The 16,980-nt window shown below is 41.2% G+C and overlaps 1 long non-coding RNA gene across 2 annotated transcripts in view; it reads left to right on the forward strand.

The window, feature by feature from the left end:
* The window catches only part of LOC117094339, a 93,633-nt gene extending 78,880 nt beyond the window's left edge, over positions 1 to 14,753 (forward strand). For both annotated transcript variants that reach the window (XR_004441510.1, XR_004441511.1), the window contains exon 4: positions 13,930 to 14,753. This is a non-coding gene — a long non-coding RNA (uncharacterized LOC117094339). The remainder of the gene's footprint in view (positions 1 to 13,929) is intronic.
* Positions 14,754 to 16,980: the final 2,227 nt, after the last annotated feature.

Consider the following 16,980-nt stretch of genomic DNA (forward strand, 5'->3'; position numbering starts at 1 on the left):
GAGCTCTCTGACCACAATCTCCCATCATCCCAGCTCTTTCTCTGATCCCTTTCCTTCTGTTCGAGACTCAGAGAAATCTCCCAGAAGTTGTTCCTTTGGTCATCTTGCAATACATCTGCTCCCCTCTCTCTCACCTTCACTATTCTGATAATATTCAGCCCAGATTTGGGCTGCCACAACATTCATATTCTCGCGCAGATCCTCAAGTCATTATCTTCCTTGTCTTTGTCCTTCTATTTCTCCCTTCCAGGAAAGCCCAGTGACAATTCTTGCTGCTCTACATAGCATTGTGAAGCTTCCAGTTTCAACCCGTATTTCAGAGCTGCCTGGCCATCCCTCTGTGTGGTCCTTGGTAGCCTTTTCTCATATTCTGCGGAAATCTAGGACAGCTTTCTCAAACTTTTACTCTTTTCCCAAACTCTGATTTCGTTTCCTTTTGCCCCTCCAGTTTGGAAAGGCCATGCTGATATTAACAAAAAGGGGCCCTTGGAGCCTCAGAACTCTCTCAACTTTCTTCCTGCTTCTACACATACCTGCATGAACACACAGCCTTGCCTCCTTGCCTCCTTCTCTCCAGTCATGAAATAATAGGTTGACTCCTGAAGGAATTACCCTCCACACCTGTTCTGGATCTCATTCCTTTCCTCTCTCTAGGAATTTGTACTCATCAGTCATACTCCATGTTCAGTCCACAATCATAACTACTGAGTCTTTTTGTTCAGTATTTGAATATTCTCAAGACTCTTTTATCTTTAAAATAGTCTGAATTCTTACTTCACCTGTCAATGGATAGACTTGGACCTTTATATCTTCTTCACATCTTTATATTCTAGTGCTTAACATTCACACATTCACTCATTTTTCTGTTCGTCCACTTAGCCACCTCCCCATTCAAACAAATAAATTTTGAATATCTCTACTATGCCTGGAAACTGGAAACCTGTTTATACAATAATGTTCATCACAGCATTATTTATTATAATAAAATTAAGCAAACTGCCAGAATGTCTGAAAATGGAACGGTTAAATACAATAGGGTAAAAATCAGATTTTTAAAGGCATTTAATGATAGAGGGGAGAATTCAAGCTACAGCAAATAGTAAATGACAAAGCAGGACAGAACAATTTATGCAGTGAAATACATACTTGTGCTAAAGAGAACATAAACATATAATTAGAAGAAAAGATTCCAAAGAGGTCTTATCTATGATTATGAAAACCTTAATTTTTTAAATTATACTTTAAGTTCTGGGGTACATATGCAGAACGTGCAGGTTTGTTACATAGGTATACATATGCCATGGTGGTTTACTGCAGCCATCAACCCATCATCTACATTAGGTATTTCTCCTAATGTTGTCCCTCCCCTAGCCCCTCACCCCCTGACAGGCTCCAGTGTGTGACATTCCCCTCCCCGTGTCCATACATTCTCATTGTTCAACTCCCACTTATGAGTGAGAACATACAGTGTTAGGTTTTCTGTTCTTGTGTTAGTTTGCTGAGAATGATGGTTTCCAGCTTCATCCATGTCCCTGCAAAGGACATGAACTCATCCTTTTTTAAGGCTGCATAGTATTCCATGGTGTATATGTGCCACATTTGCTTTATCCAGTCTATCAGTGATGGGCATTTGGGTTGGTTCCAAGTCTTTGCTGTTGTGAACAGTGCCACATAAACATACGTGTGTATGTGTCTTTATGGTAGCATGATTTATAATCTTTTGGGTATATACCCAGCAATGGGATTGCTGAGTCAAATGGTATTTCTAGTTCTAGATCCTTGAGGAATTGCCACACTATTTTCCACAATGGTTGAATTAATTTACACTCCCACCAACAGTGTAAAAGTGTTCCTATTTTTCCACATCCTCTCCAGCATCTGTTGTTTCCTGACTTTTTAATGATTGCCATTCTAAATGGCATGAGATGGTATCTCATTGTGGTTTTGATTTGCATTTCTCTAATGACCAGTGATGATGAGCAGAAAATCTTAATTGTTTTTAAAAGTTTTAGTTTGAAAACTTCAATGATCATATATTTGTAATGAAACAGTAAATATTAACTAGTTCTAAATATTGACTGAAAGAAGGTACAGCTTCAGTTGGAAACAACAGTAATAGTAGTAAACACATATTTACTACACAATGTTTACTATGAGGCAATGCATAGTAAGATTAACTCGTTTAAACCTTATAGCAATCCTGTGGTGTGAGAATCATCAATAGCTCCATCGTAGAGATGAGGAAACTGAAGCTTATAGAGACTATGCACCTTGCTTTAGGTCATGCTGGAGGTGTGACTGTCACGATCCAGGTCACTGCTCTGTGTGTATAATTTTTTGGTATTATATTTGTTTTAAAATATTATATGTAAATATATTTTTTCATGTTGTTAATTATCTTTTTTGGGTTTTTTTGTTTCTGTTTTTTGGCTTTTCTGTTGAGGCAGAATTTTATTCTGTCACCCAGGCTGGAGTGCAGTGGCACGATCTCTGCTCACTGCAACCTCCACCTTCCAGGTTCAAGTGATTCTCATGCCTCAGCCTCCCAAGTAACTGGGACCACAGGTGCATGCCACCATGCCTAACTAATCTTTGTATTTTTTTTTTTTTTTTTTTTTAGTAGAGATGGGGTTTTGCCCTGTTGGCCAGGTTGGTCTTGAACTCCTGACCTCAGGTGATCCACCCACATTGGTCTCCCAAAGTGCTGGGATTACAGGCATGAGCCACTGCACCTGGCCATATTTTTTGTTAGAAAGATATTTTAAATTTTTATGTGCTCAGATTTACTGATTTGCTCCTTTGTGATTTGTTCAGGAACGTAGGCACTTACGTCTTTGACTACCCAAAGATTAGCTGTCAAAATTACCATCTACTTGTGTGAATGTAAATCTTTGAGATCATTAATTTGTTTTTAATCTATTAGAAATAAGATACTAAAAAAGGAGTGGTAAATAAGTTCCAGTTAGATGCTAACTCCAGTTAATTGGTAGTGGCCATACCGAATGTGTTGAGAAAGATTCTGAAGGGGTCACATATTTTTTTAAATCGAGATTTTTCCCTCCCAGATAACTAGCCAATGGTCCAAGCACCACTTAATTAATTAATTAATATTCAGTGAAATTCGTTTTGCTTATCAAGTTCTGTTGGCATCGTTACTGACAAAGCTGGTTCCCCAAAACTGGAATCTTTTCCTGTTCGGTGTCATGAAGCTGATACATGAAACTGAAAGCAGGGCAGGCTTTATTCCATGGCCATGGAATTGAGAAGCAGGAGCACGGCTCACAAATCAACTTCTCCACTAGTGAGGGGTGAGGGGGTTAAAATACAGAGTTCCTCTAAAGAAGGGGTTGGATATTAAAAGCCAGGGGAGGAATATTCATGTCTTTTCTGGAAATGGGCAATGAACTTCCTGGAACTGGAGTGCTGGCTTCATTTTTCCCTTTTATGGCCTCTTGCAGTCATTGTCATGGTGATTGGCAACTGTTATGGCACTGGTGAGAGTGTCATTTAGCATGGAAATGAGATTATAATGAAGCCTAGAGTCTTTTTGAAGTTGTGTGGTCAGCCATCTTGGATCTAACCAGTCTCCGCTGGTCTGTTTATAGAGGAAAACTTTTTGTCCCAGGCATCCTGTTTCATAAAGATCAGTGGAGTTAGGGCAGGTGGAGCTTTAGCTGTGTCACATAGGCATTACACTGGGTAACAGCATCTCTCTTTAAACTGGGGTGTAATTTCAACTATATTTTTGTTTTTGTTTTTAGTACTAGAGGACTTTCCTATATGTCTACTCCAGATTATATTTTCCCTGAAATTCATTCTGTGGCTTGATTTGTTGATTTTTGTTCTTGTAGCTTAGAAAGTTTGGGAGATCACTTTAAAAACCCTCTCTAGCAGCCTGACCCAGGAGAAGCTCATTTGTTCATTCATTCAGAAAATAACACATACAAAGAGATAAGACATGCATGGCTCCTTTATTTTCAAAGTTGAATAAAAAATGGGACAATGGGACAAACTACTTTTAATTCTTTTTTTTTTTTCTGAGACACAGTCTCACTCTGTCGCCCAGGCTGGAGTGCAGTGGCTGGATCTCAGCTCACTGCAAGCTCCACCTCCCGGGTTTAAGCCATTCTCCTGCCTCAGCCTCCCAAGCAGCTGGGACTACAGGCACCCACCACCTCGCCCGGCTAGTTTTTTGTATTTTTTAGTAGAGACGGGGTTTCACCCGTGTTAGCCAGGATGGTCTCAATCTCCTGACCTTGTGATCCGCCCGTCTCGGCCTCCCAAAGTGCTGGGATTACAGGCTTGAGCCACCGCGCCCAGCCAACTACTTTTAATTCTTATTATCCAAACTATTTGAGTGTGTGGGACTTCTGTATGTAGCCAGACTGGTTGGGCTACTCATTACCATTGTGGACTCATGGCAACACCAGACTTATGTGTCATGGACCAACTATGTGTTAAAATCCCATCTGGACCTGTAGAATCAATTATCATTGCCTTACTCTTATTGATATGGCTTATAAATTGTTATTGGAATAGACATGGTATTTAGAGTTCTAGCCACAATGTCCAGCTTTAATTAAAAAAAACTAGGAAGCCTCCACCGCCAAAGGCACACAGACAGCAAGAAAAAACAACCCATTTTGGGGATGCAAAGCAACTAATAGTCTGGACTCAAATAATATAGTTGTTAGGACTGTGATATAGAGACTTAAAAATAGTTGATTAATATGTTTGATATGAAAAAGTAGATCATGTGTGTGCACAGATAGAAAATTTTATCAAAAAGATGAAAACTACAAGAAAGGGTTTAATAGAAATGTCATAAATTAAAAACAAAACCAAAACCATGTTAGTGGAAATGAAATAAAGGATGTCTTTGACAGGCTCATTAGCAGATTTGACAGGCTCATTAGTAGATTTGACATAGCTGAGAAAAGAATCAGTGAAGCTGAAGATAGGGCCACATAAATTACCCAAGTTGAAACACAAAGAGAAAAATAAAAGATGAGGGAAAGAAAGACATAGAGAGAGAAAGAAAAAGAGAGAGAAACAGAGAGAACAACTGAGACCGAGACCGATAGAACAATAACATTTTTTGTTAATATGATTATAACTGGAGTCCCAGAAAGAGAAGAAAGATGGAGAGAAGGAATACTTGGAAAGATAGTAGCCATGAATTTTCCAAAAATAACAAAATACATCTAAGCAACAGATCAAAGAAACTCAGAGAATCCCAAGCAGGGTAATTTTCAAGAAAACACATCTAGATATATTATAATCACACTTCTCAAAAACAAGTAGAAATAGAAAGTCAGACGCAGTCAGACAAGAAAAGGACACAAAACATACAGAAAAATAAAGATAAGAATTACAACCAGCCTCTCAACAAAAACTATGCAAACCATAAGTCAATGGAGTGATGTTTTTAAAGTACTGAAAAAAACACAACTGCTAACCCAGAGCTCTATATCCAGTGGAAATTTTTTTTTGTCAAAAATAAAGGTGAAATGAAGACTTCTTCAGAAAAAACAAGTAGAGAGAATTTATTACCCAAAGACCTGTACCACATGGAATGTTAGAGTTCTTCAAGCAGAAGGAATATGATACCCAACAGAAACCAGTATCTATAGAAAGAAAAGCTAAGCTCCATAAATAGTAAAAATGAGGAAAAGAGCCAATAATGCCTAAATAACAAGCCCTTACGCTTGACCTTTGTGTGTGTTCTACTGTATAGATCTTGTCAGATATCCAGCCAAGACAAGTAATATAAAAGAAGGATGGACGACCCTAGGAACATATTAAGCATTCAAAGCTTCCAATTATTTAAGCCTTTCCCTGGATTACAGAAGATCACAGAAAATCTAGACCATGCACATCAAACTGAGTCTCCTTGGAAAAGTCCTTTCTATCAAAAATGTTTTATCTCACCCCCAAAAGTGTTTATTTTTGTTTGAAAAATTACTATCAGTATTCAGACTCAGGGCCATAATGGTTGTCTCCCATTTTCAGTAATAAATTATTACAATCAAAGGGGCTTTTAAAATTTTCCACCTGAGAAAATTGAGGCCCATGAATGTAAAGAATTGTGGAGAAGCTGAAACAGCACAGGTTTGGAGCCAGCAGAACTTGATTTCCAACACTGACTTTATGATCTTTGACCTTCCACATGTTATTTAACTACTATGACTTGTTAGCTGTCTTATCTGTAAAAAGAGCAATACGTAAAATACATTCCCAATAAAATACCTTGGATAATTATAAAAGGTGCTCAATAAAATATATTATGATAAAACTGACAACGAAAATATTTGTATGGCTCTGTGATCTATCTTTTTTAGCAATGTAACCTGGGAATTTCACTTAATCACTGTGTTTCTGAAAATAACAACTCTTCAGGAGGTTATTGTGAGGTTAAGTGAGTTAATGATTACGTTTAAAATAGTATTTCACAAAGTAGTAAGTGCCTTTTGTTATTATTATTACTTCGGGAATACAAATTTTAGAGGCAATCTGAATTACAGATTTTGTGGATTGAAAATTTGCAAACTGGAAATATGCTGTGACAATATGTCAACAGCTTAAGGACCTTAGATGCTCTTTTGATAACTTTCTTTAGTAGCCCTACTATCTTTTATGCTGATCTTGGGAAGGTTCATTTTACTGATAAACCTTACAACCCATATTTTAAACTATGACAAAAGGATTGTGAACAGAGAATTGTCTGCCTCTAAGTACAAAAGAAGAAAGGCAGAACTTGAACATCAGAATGATGTAAGCATGAGACAACAGTTCCTTGAAAATGAAAATACTTACAAATGAATAGACAATATAATGTTTGGCTAAATGAAGGTAAACAAAGTAATTAAGCACACTCACACCACACACAAGAAAATGTGAAAAAAGAAAGGGAAAAGAAGTATCATTAGAGGAAAATGGGTACCTTGACCTCTCATTCATTTTTAAATGTTCTTATCCTAACATAAACAAAACACAAAAGAAAGAGAGGGGAAAAAAATACTTTTGAAAACCTTGTGGCCAAACCAATTTTAATCTCTATTTTCAGCAGGCTTAATTTAAAACTCAACCACACTGTAGAGAATGGTTAAAACCTGAAGGAAACCCTGTAATTTCGAAACTTAAATGGAAACAAACACCCACCCATGAGTGAGTGTCTCATTTGGCAAAAACATTTAGTGCAGATTACCAAAATACCCACTCGACATTTCAGGGCAATATTACATTTTGAAACTGAAATGTCTCTATACATGAGCTATGATGTTGCGTTTCATAGGCAGTAAGGTGATTCATAGTAGACATGCCTAGGATCCACGGAGCATGCTAGACAGACATCACTATCGTTCTCCCAATGCCATGAGATGTGTACCAGCACTAGAGTGACACCCGAAACAGTCACTCGCACCCATGGGCTCTACCTGGAAAAAGTCAAGAGGGCTAGTCCTCAAGAGCCCAGTCTAGGGACAAGCAGAGTGGTGGGTCATCCCTATAATCCCAGAACTTTGGGACGCCAAGGCAGAAGGATCCTTTGAGGCCAGGAGTTTGAGATCAGCCTAGGCAACATCACAGGACCCTGTTTCTACAAAAAATAAATAACGTAGCCAAGCATGGTGGTATGTACCTATAGTCCCAGCTAGTCGGGAGGCTGAGGTGGGAGAATTACTTGAGCCCAGGAGTTCAAGACTGCAGTGAACTATGTTTGTACCACTGCACTCCAGCCTGGACAACAGAGCAAGACTCTATTTCTACAACAAACAAATAAAAAATCCCAAGTTAGGAAGCTGTAATATCTGCGTTTACATTTAACTCCTTCATGCATGCTGGCTAATCTTGGACAAGTTATTTAAACTCTGTGTGCCTGTGGTTTCCCTACCTTTAAAATAGTGACGATGAAGACAATGATGCCGGGATGCAGTGGCTCACGCCTGTAATCCCAGCACTTTGGGAGGCTAAGGTGGGTGGATCACCTGAGATCAGGAGCTCAAGACCAGCCTGGCCAACATGGCGAAACCCAGTCTCTACTGAAAATACAAAAATTAGCCGGGCATAGTGGCAGGCTCCCGTAATTCCAACTCTGAGGCAGGAGAATCACTTGAACCCAGGAGGCCGGGGTTGCAGTGAACCAAAATCATGCCACTGCACTGCAGCCTAGGCAGTAAGAGTGAAACGATGTCAAAAAAAAGAAGAAAGAAAGAAAGAAAGAGAGAGCGAGAAAGAGAGAAAGGAAAGAGAGAGAGAGAAGGAAGGAAGGAAGGAAGGAAAGAAAGAAAGACAAAGAAAGAAAAAAAGAAAAAAGAAAGGAAGGAAGGTAGGAGACTATGATGATGATGGTGGTGATGGTGATGGTGATATGTACTTCAAGAGCTGAGGTGAAGATTACATGAGTTGATGTGTGTACATACTTAGAAGGATGCTTATGCATTCTGTATAAGTGTTCTTATTGTTATCAAAACATGTCTAAATATTAACATGAATTTGTTGTTTTAAGTGAGAATTTTCTGTCAGCACAGTAGTAGTAGGTGAGAGTCAAGCATTACTCTCTATTGGATTAATCAGAAATTGGCTTTGGCTGGTCCTGCCTTCATATCTAATTTATAAATCTATTTCACACAAACATCATTAAAATGAAAACCCAAATCCTAACTCCACATAAAAATACACACTTCATACCTCAAAACCAAGTGTAGCAAAAGGAGTGTGTTCTCCTAACTGAAAATACTTTTATACATAGTCTACTCTTTCTTACTGTATGAACAAAATTGTGACGCTAATTAAGCCTTTTAATTCCAAATCCAAATTTATGAGGCAAACCTGGTGAATGTTTTACGAGACAAATGGTTACTATTGGAATAATTGATCTAGTCTTTCAGCGTAAGAGCTTAATACACATTATAAAATTTTTAGAAACTAAAGCAACCCCTGTACTTGCTAATCTTGGATTTATTAACTATCAAAATGTCTCCAGGCAATATAGCCATGTATTCCAAATTAACAACAGGTGATTGCTAAATATATTACCTTCCCATTTTAGTGTTTTCCCCTAATTGTCTAACACTTCTCTTAATTAAATATGCATTTGCTTAGATAGTGTATCCATAATATATTTAAGTTGTTCATCGTGAAATGCCATAAATTAATTTTACTCAAAGTATTTTATGGCACCCCTTGCACGTACAACAGTTCCTTCCAAAAGGTGAAGGTTAGGTTTCTTAAGACACTTCTCATTAGAGAATTGTTGATTGTGGAGTTACAGATTCTAGGTAGAACACTGTGTTGGAAGAACTTTATTACTGCTGAACCAATGGAAATCCTACAGATAGGGTTTTTTTAAATTATGATCACTAAAATAGAACCAAAACTACAGCACACTAAATAAGTAAATGAGTATTAATGGTGGAGATATATTAAATTAGTAGCCATTGATACAGTTACATTGATTTCCATTTATCTTTGATACCAAGTTGTCCACCCAACATCATGACAATGATAGAAAAGAGGAAGGAGGAAGGGAGGGAGGTGGTCACTGTTGAAAACAGAAAGCCACCCTTGGACTTCTCCCCAGAAATCCACAAACCTGTCCTTAATTTTATATCAAATGTTCAATTTGTACTTGGCTGTAGTGACCTCGGGGCCATCTGGTACGTTTGAAGGAAGTGAGCTTTCCTGAAGCTCTTTCTCCACACATCCGAAGGAAGTGGAAAGTGAACAATCTTTCTTTGAAGGGATTTTGTCCTCACAGGGATGCGACAAACCACTGCAGTTTTGTCTGAAGTTCAAGCTTTATTCATGAAGGACATTGATTTGACTGCCTTCTCAGTAAGGTTTTAATAGTGACATTTTCTCCAAGTTTGGATGCAAATAAAAATGATTTGATGATTCTTTGAACTCTCCAGGGTCCTCCTCAGGTAACCCCAAGCCTAGGTAGATTTTGTAAATGGAGGGAGAGTAACTAGCAAGATCAAAGCTAATTTTGACTGATTTTTGTCAGGCTGAAGAAATAGTTTCAATGCACTACAGCCTTCACATGTTCTCTGACCAAGTGTCTTCATTTAGGGACTGTCAGAGCACAAAGGTTTAGCAGATAGGTCATGCCAGTAGAGGAGAAATCTCTCCAACCTTCCTCCCCATCCACTGGCAAACAGCGCCATTAACAGCTGCTTTGAAAGCCGTGACATGCCAGGATCACCCTTGGTGACCACCAGTATGGCCAGGTTGAAAGCTGTGTTTGTGGCAACAGCTTGGAAACTTCAACTGTGGCAGGGGAAAGAGTGAGGGCCTGCCAAAGCCTGGCCAGGAGGAGGAAGCCTTGGTTGTGATGACTCTTCAAGAGAGACAGGTGATACCACATGGGAGGTTATCAGTGAGGTACCTTCCAGACCTGAGTCAGCCTCCTGAGCCAGCAAGAACGCCGTTTTCAGTGCCCCCATGAAAATTCCTTTTAATTTTAATTTTTATATTTATTTATTTATTATTTTATTTTTTTGAGACAGAGTCTTGCTCAGTTGCCCAGGCTGGAGTGTACTGGCATGATCTCAGCTCACTGCAACCTCTGCCTCCCAGGTTTAAGTGATTCTCCTGCCTCAGCTGCTGGAGTAGCTGGGATTACAGGTGTGCACTGCCATGCCGGGCTCATTTTTGTATTTTTAGTAGAGATGCAGTTTCGCCGTGTTGGCCAGGCTGACCTCGAACTCCCGAATGCAAGTGCTCCACCTGCCTCAGCCTCCCAAAGTGCTGGGATTACAGGCCTGAGCCACCGCGCCCTGCCAAAAAATTCTCTACTCAGGACTTTACTTATACCCTTCATGCTCAAAGCAGGTAGTGCCAACAGAAGTGAAGGCTGAACTAGCAATTTACATGAAATATACATATGTTGCTTCTCTCGTCCACTTTATAAAAATCTTAAACTAAGGCCAAATAGGCGAGGATTTAAATAGGTACATTTCACAAGATTTGTGATTTCATAAATGCTCATCTTTATATACATTTGTATGAGTTTAATGTCATCTAGAGCATTTTTTTTGTTTAAGCAGTAGCTTAGAGATCATTAAAGCCAGAAGAAAAAGGCAATCTGAGTCATCAGAAGGAAAATGTATTTTAAACATAGCATTAGAGAAAGATTTCCCCCTTTGCTGTACTCTGTTTATTAAATCAGGTGCCTGCCTCCCTTGATTTCCCCTAATCCACTGCCTAGAGCCCTCAGCTTTACGGGACATCTCATAGATTCCTGTCGGCACTTCATGTAATTGGTATTTTCTGAGGGTTGTTGACTATCCACAGTTGGCATTCTGGCTGAAGACATGAAGCATGCTGTCGAAGGTGGAGCAAACATCTATGGAGCTTCTGCTCTACGCCATGCACTGTGCTTGAAGTTTGCTTTTGGGTGGAATATACCATTGTCACTGCCAATAATAACAATATACCCTTTCCAGTGGAAGCATTAGTAGTAGGCCAGGATTCTTTATTTAGAAGCTGTAATAATACAAAGATTCAAGCCTATCTGAAATGCCAGGTTGCATCTCTCAATAAACATCTGGATGCTTTTCTTAGTAGGTCGATGCAACTAAATGCCACTTCCCAGCATTCACTGAGCACTCACATGCCAGGTACATGCAATTCTCACCAAACGCCATGGACAAAGCTCTCTTGCCTCCACTTGCCACATCAAGAAACAGACTGGAGAGGTTCAGTGAATGAGCTGCTGTTTCACAGCCAGGAAGAGGCAAAACTGACATTCGAACCTTTTTAACTTCAGAGCCCCTCTCATGATGACTGAAGCTATAAGGGCTCCTTGAAAGAGAGAGATTTAATCATTAGAGATTGTAAAAATAAGAAAATGTTTTGTGAAACTGTAAGTGTTTTGATAAAATTGGAAAATAAGATTTTCTTCCCTGTCTTCCCTCGGCCGTCCTGCCAGCCATCGCCTAGTGCTCTTTCCCCAACCCACCCCCAGTTGATACGAAGGGAAGTGCTGGGAAGGGAAGTACATGGTCCCTTTAAATGATACAGAAGGGCTGGGCAGGCGCAGTGGCTCACGCCTGTAATCCCAGCACTTTGGAAGACTGAGGCAGGCGGATCACCTGAGGTCAGGAGTTGGCCAGCCTGGCCAACATGGTGAAACCCCGTCTCTACTAAAAATACAAAAATTATCTGGATGTGGTGGCTCATGCCTGTAACCCCAGCTACTCAGGAGGCTGAGGCAGGAGAATCGCTTGAACCTGGGAGGTGAAGGTTGCAGTGAGCTGAGATTGCACCACTGCACTCCAGCCTGAGCAACGGAGCGAGACTCCATCTCAAAAATAAAAATAAAAATAAATGAATAACTACATAAATGATACGGAAGCAGGGAAGGGAAGTGTTGGGTAGAGGAAGGAGTAGTCCCTGGCTAGGGCTCCACCCCCAGGCCTGTGCCCCCAGGCCTAGGTGAAGACTGGCGTTTTTGTTTTCCTGTCCAAATGTTGCATTTCCCAAGACCACCCTGGCTACCACACCCCCATCTTGTGCCTATAAAAACCCTGAGACCCTCACAGGCAGACACGCAAGTGACTGCACGTCGTGAGGAGCACATCAGCAGAACACACCAGTGGCTGGATGTCAAGAGCGCACCAACAGGCACCAGCAGAACGACACAGAGTTTGGCTGGGGCAGTCAGAGAAGGGATGGGCCACCAAGTGGCCTGACTCCAGGAGAAAACCATCTCCCTTCTGGCTCCCCCATCTGCTGAGAGCTACTGCCACTCCATAAAACCTTGCACTCATTCTCCAAGCTCACGTGTGATCCAGTTCTTCCAGTACACCAAGGCCAGAACCCCAGGATACAGAAAGCCTCTGTCCTTGCAATAAGGCAGGGGTCTAATTGAGCTGACTAACACAAGCCCCCTGTGGATGGCTAAACTAAAGAGCACCCTGTAACACACGCCCACTGAGGCTGTAAACATTCACCCCTAGTCACTGCCATGGGGTCGGAGCACCATAGCCTAGCCTTCTGTATGCTCCCCTAGAGGTGTGAGCAGCGAGGCACTGAAGCAGCGATCACACCGCCATCACACGCTCTGCCAGGGGGACGAGGAAACCTTTCACCTTTCACAGTCATAGCAACAGAAAGAAAGCCCTTATTTGGGCTGCTCTCCACCACTTGGAGGTGTCTTGAACGCTCTTCCCACTTTGACTTCTTTCCTCTGTGCCCTTTTCTCTAATTCATAAGCACTGATCAGCTAATAAGCTATCCCTCTCAAGCAACATATTCTATTTCCACTAGACTTTTCTGAAGCCATTATTCCTTAATCCAAAGTCGTAACTGGAAATGTCAGCTATCTCCTGAAGTGTGTTGTTTTCAGTATGATGTGCATTTTGGTTAGCCTGGCCATTCAGTCTCTGCAATTCATTGGAAAATTGCTTGTCTCAACCACCTAAGCTGGCCAGAATAATTGTACGTCTCTACGGAGAAGGTAGCTCCCTGTCTTTTCCCACCGTCTTCTAGGAGAGTTCAGAGGAGAACATATATCTTATTTATCACAAGGCTACTGACCTTGTAAGTAGCCAATACTTTGTGCAGAAAACACCCCAGATGTTTCCAAGTGGATCTTGGGAAGTGAGCATTTAGGAGGCTCCGTTTGATCCATGAACACTCGTGATACTTTGACTTTCTCTGACCCTATAAATAATACAGCTGTGGTAGATAAGCCGAGCAGCCCTGGGAAAAGCTCTCGAGGTCTTCATGGGAGCTCTGAAAGGACACAGGGCAGCACAACTTCCTTTCCTACAGCCATTGTGCTCCTGGGACTCTCCTGTTGATATCTGCCACTACAAACAAGTTGAGTTTCCTGGAAAAAATGTCAAGTTCCCTATAGAAGAGGTCTGGAGCAGGGTTCTTCATTGTGTTATCTTTCTACGTACTGTTTGGTTTTTCTTCTAGGATAACAGAACTTCAAGAGGAAAGGACAGTGAGAAACCATGACCAAAGAATTACTCCGTGAACAACTCAGGAGGACCAGCTATGATTTCACTCTCATTCAAAAAAGAGAAATAATGTTTATTTCAGCTGCTACCCATAAAATATTTTTGAATGTGTGTACAATGTTCATGCTGCAATAGCTGCTCTGCCATGAAAGAGGTATTGACACCTCGTGGGTGGCTTTTCACAATCCCCTTGGGCAGAGATTGGGGGATTGACGGCCCCATCCCCTCATTTTCCACACCGAGGGGCAGTTGGGATATATGTAAAAGCTCTTTCTCTAGTTAGGACCTGTTGCTATAAATCTAGCATCGAGAGTATCACTATTTTCTAAACACTTTGCCAGACAGCCTTCAGAGTATAATTTTCTGAAGTTTATAAAGCATAACTCATACGGATACCTAGTGAGCATGTTCTGAAGGTATATTTAACTCCTGCATGAGGGAACAGGCAGGATGAAAGCGGGTTCTAAGGAAGAGACTAGCATACATGATCAATGTGAAAAACAGTAAGTAGGCTTGAAACCACCTTGGCAAAAATTATAATCGAGGAGATGAAGACAGTGAAGGAGATCAGACCTAGCCCACCCCATCTTGCTTCTAACCTTTAAGCTGTCCTTGTTCATTCCTGGGTGTAGGCTGAACTAACTCTGGGAAGGAATTCGTTCATGGTTTAACTATGAAACAAAAAAATTGATAATAGCCCTTTCCTGAAAAGACCCCCTTCTTGCCTGGGAACCAGTCTGCCTTTGCAGGACTAACAAATTAACTACAAGATTAGAAATTACAGTTTAGGGGTCCTGCAGCCTCTGGCTCCAAGAGTCTGAACCTCCCCACATTGCTCCTGTGGATAACATCACTATTGTAAAACCTAATATCAGTGCTTGAGATATTTTGCAGACCCTGCACTTGATGGATCAGCTGACACCACCCAGACCCGTAATCTGGCTCAACCAGTTCTGCCATCACACCCAGGAACAGAAGAGAGCAAGAAACACTCGCTTTGACCCTCTATGATTCCATCTTTATCCTGACCAATCAGCACTCCCCACTTTCCAAGCCCCTACCTGCCAAATTATCTTTAAAAACTCTGATCCCCGAATGCTCAGGGATTCCGATTTGAGTAATAGCACAGCTCTGGTCCCCTGCACAGCCAGCTGTGTGTGAATTACTCTTTCTCCATTGTAATTCCCCTGTCTTGGTAAATTGGCTCTGTCGAGGCAGCGGGCAAGGTGGACCCACGGGGCAGTTACAAGATGGCAAAGTTAGAAACAAAACTGGCAATGCCCCATGGGTCAAAAATAATGAATTAATTCATAACATTTGGGCTTCATTAAGTTTTCTACTGGACAGAAACAATTTGCAACGTATCCTTCCTCTACATTGTTCACCACGTTAATTGTAAGCATTAAATAAAAATTTAAAATAATTATTTTAGAGCTTCAGGTGCACCTTACATGGGCTTGTTAGATTGTTAGACACTGCTTAGTGTGACATTGAAAGAGGGCACAATACTTTTTTTTGCCTTATTTCTAAGTTGTGGGTATCCGTTTGTTAACACTTCTTTTCTGTGATTCTATACAAGACAATTGTTGATGAAATGGGATTTTCTGGATGGGAAGTCCGTGCACTTTACTGAAACCTCTTTCTACAGTTCTCAGTCTTTCAAGTGGGATTCTGTGAGCTGACTCATGACAGCTGAGCATCACTGCAGATTGACTTCAATGGTCCTCAATGTGCAGCACATAAATAGCAATTTTTACCATCCCTCGATAGCATTTGTGGGGCCTTTTATATGGAGTATATAAAAGTATTTGCAGGTCTTGGTTTATCTGTCCCCACGTGACATACCTATAGAACAGGTATTTTCATCCCAGCTACTTATTATAAATATTTAATAAGTAGGCTAATGGTTTGGAATTCTATTTCTCTATTTGCATGAGTCAAATAATAGACCAAATTCTTTCACAAGGAGGAGATGTTAACATACCAAAAGAAACTGAAACAAGAGCATTGAACTCACGGCCCCCTTCAGAAACACCTGCCAACAATGGGGCAGAGTGTCCAGCTGCCTGGCCAGTGTGTGCAGGGGTGGGGCCCTTCCTGTTCACAATGGCTTTGCCCGGCAGTTAAAATGCAAATGGAAGGCAGACTGAGAGTGCATCAACCTCTCACATCTCAGAGTCTAAAAGGCGGCCTTTCAGTGCCTTCTGTTCAAATTGCAAATGCTCTTCCTTTATCCTTCGAGGCCTGGGAGACAGTTCTGAATAATTCTTCCCCAACAAATTGGCTTTCCTCTTCCCAGCGACGAAAGCCCTTATCGGTTTTAAAAGTGCAAAGGACAAATTTTATTCAAGGGTCTTAAGGCAGATGAAGGTTCACAGACACTACAAGGGCAGTTCCAGAGCCTCCACGTACAACCGTGTCCTTATAACGACTGGTGCTTATAAGAGGTCAGCAACACTATCCTGTTTTCCTGTACAGGCCTGGGATTCCCCTTAATTTCTTTGCATCAGCTTTGTCAGCACAATTACCCAGAGTTCCCAAGAACTGGGACATTTCCAAGAAATGGCCCAGTGGGTCAGAGGAGTGCTGTCAAATGAGATGGACCATCTTAAAATCAAAACGTGGGTGGTTTCTGCTCATTGCTGAGTGTTTCACTTCCATTCTGGAGTCAAAGAACATCACTCCAGGAGACACAATGTCAAGGGCCCCCGCCACTCTTCATCATTGCCCAATTCATAAGAATCATCTCCCAAATCCCTTCTGTTTCTCCAAAGTGGGGTAACCCAGGGCTGGCTAAGCCTGTTAGGGCAGGTCACGGTGACACGTACAGAGGAGGAACTCAGACAGACAGACAGACAGTGGCAGGGGACCAGCAGCACTGTGTGCTCATCACCACGCTCAGGAATTCAAGGGCCCTGTCCTGGTACCTGGGTCACCTTCTGAGATAAGTGCTACTGAGGTTCATGGCCAAGACCCTTCCAGGAAATTCTGAAAGCAGTTGGCTTCC

This window comes from Trachypithecus francoisi, unplaced genomic scaffold (assembly GCF_009764315.1).
Source record: "Trachypithecus francoisi isolate TF-2019V2 unplaced genomic scaffold, Tfra_2.0 Lachesis_group13, whole genome shotgun sequence".
NCBI lineage: Eukaryota > Metazoa > Chordata > Mammalia > Primates > Cercopithecidae > Trachypithecus > Trachypithecus francoisi.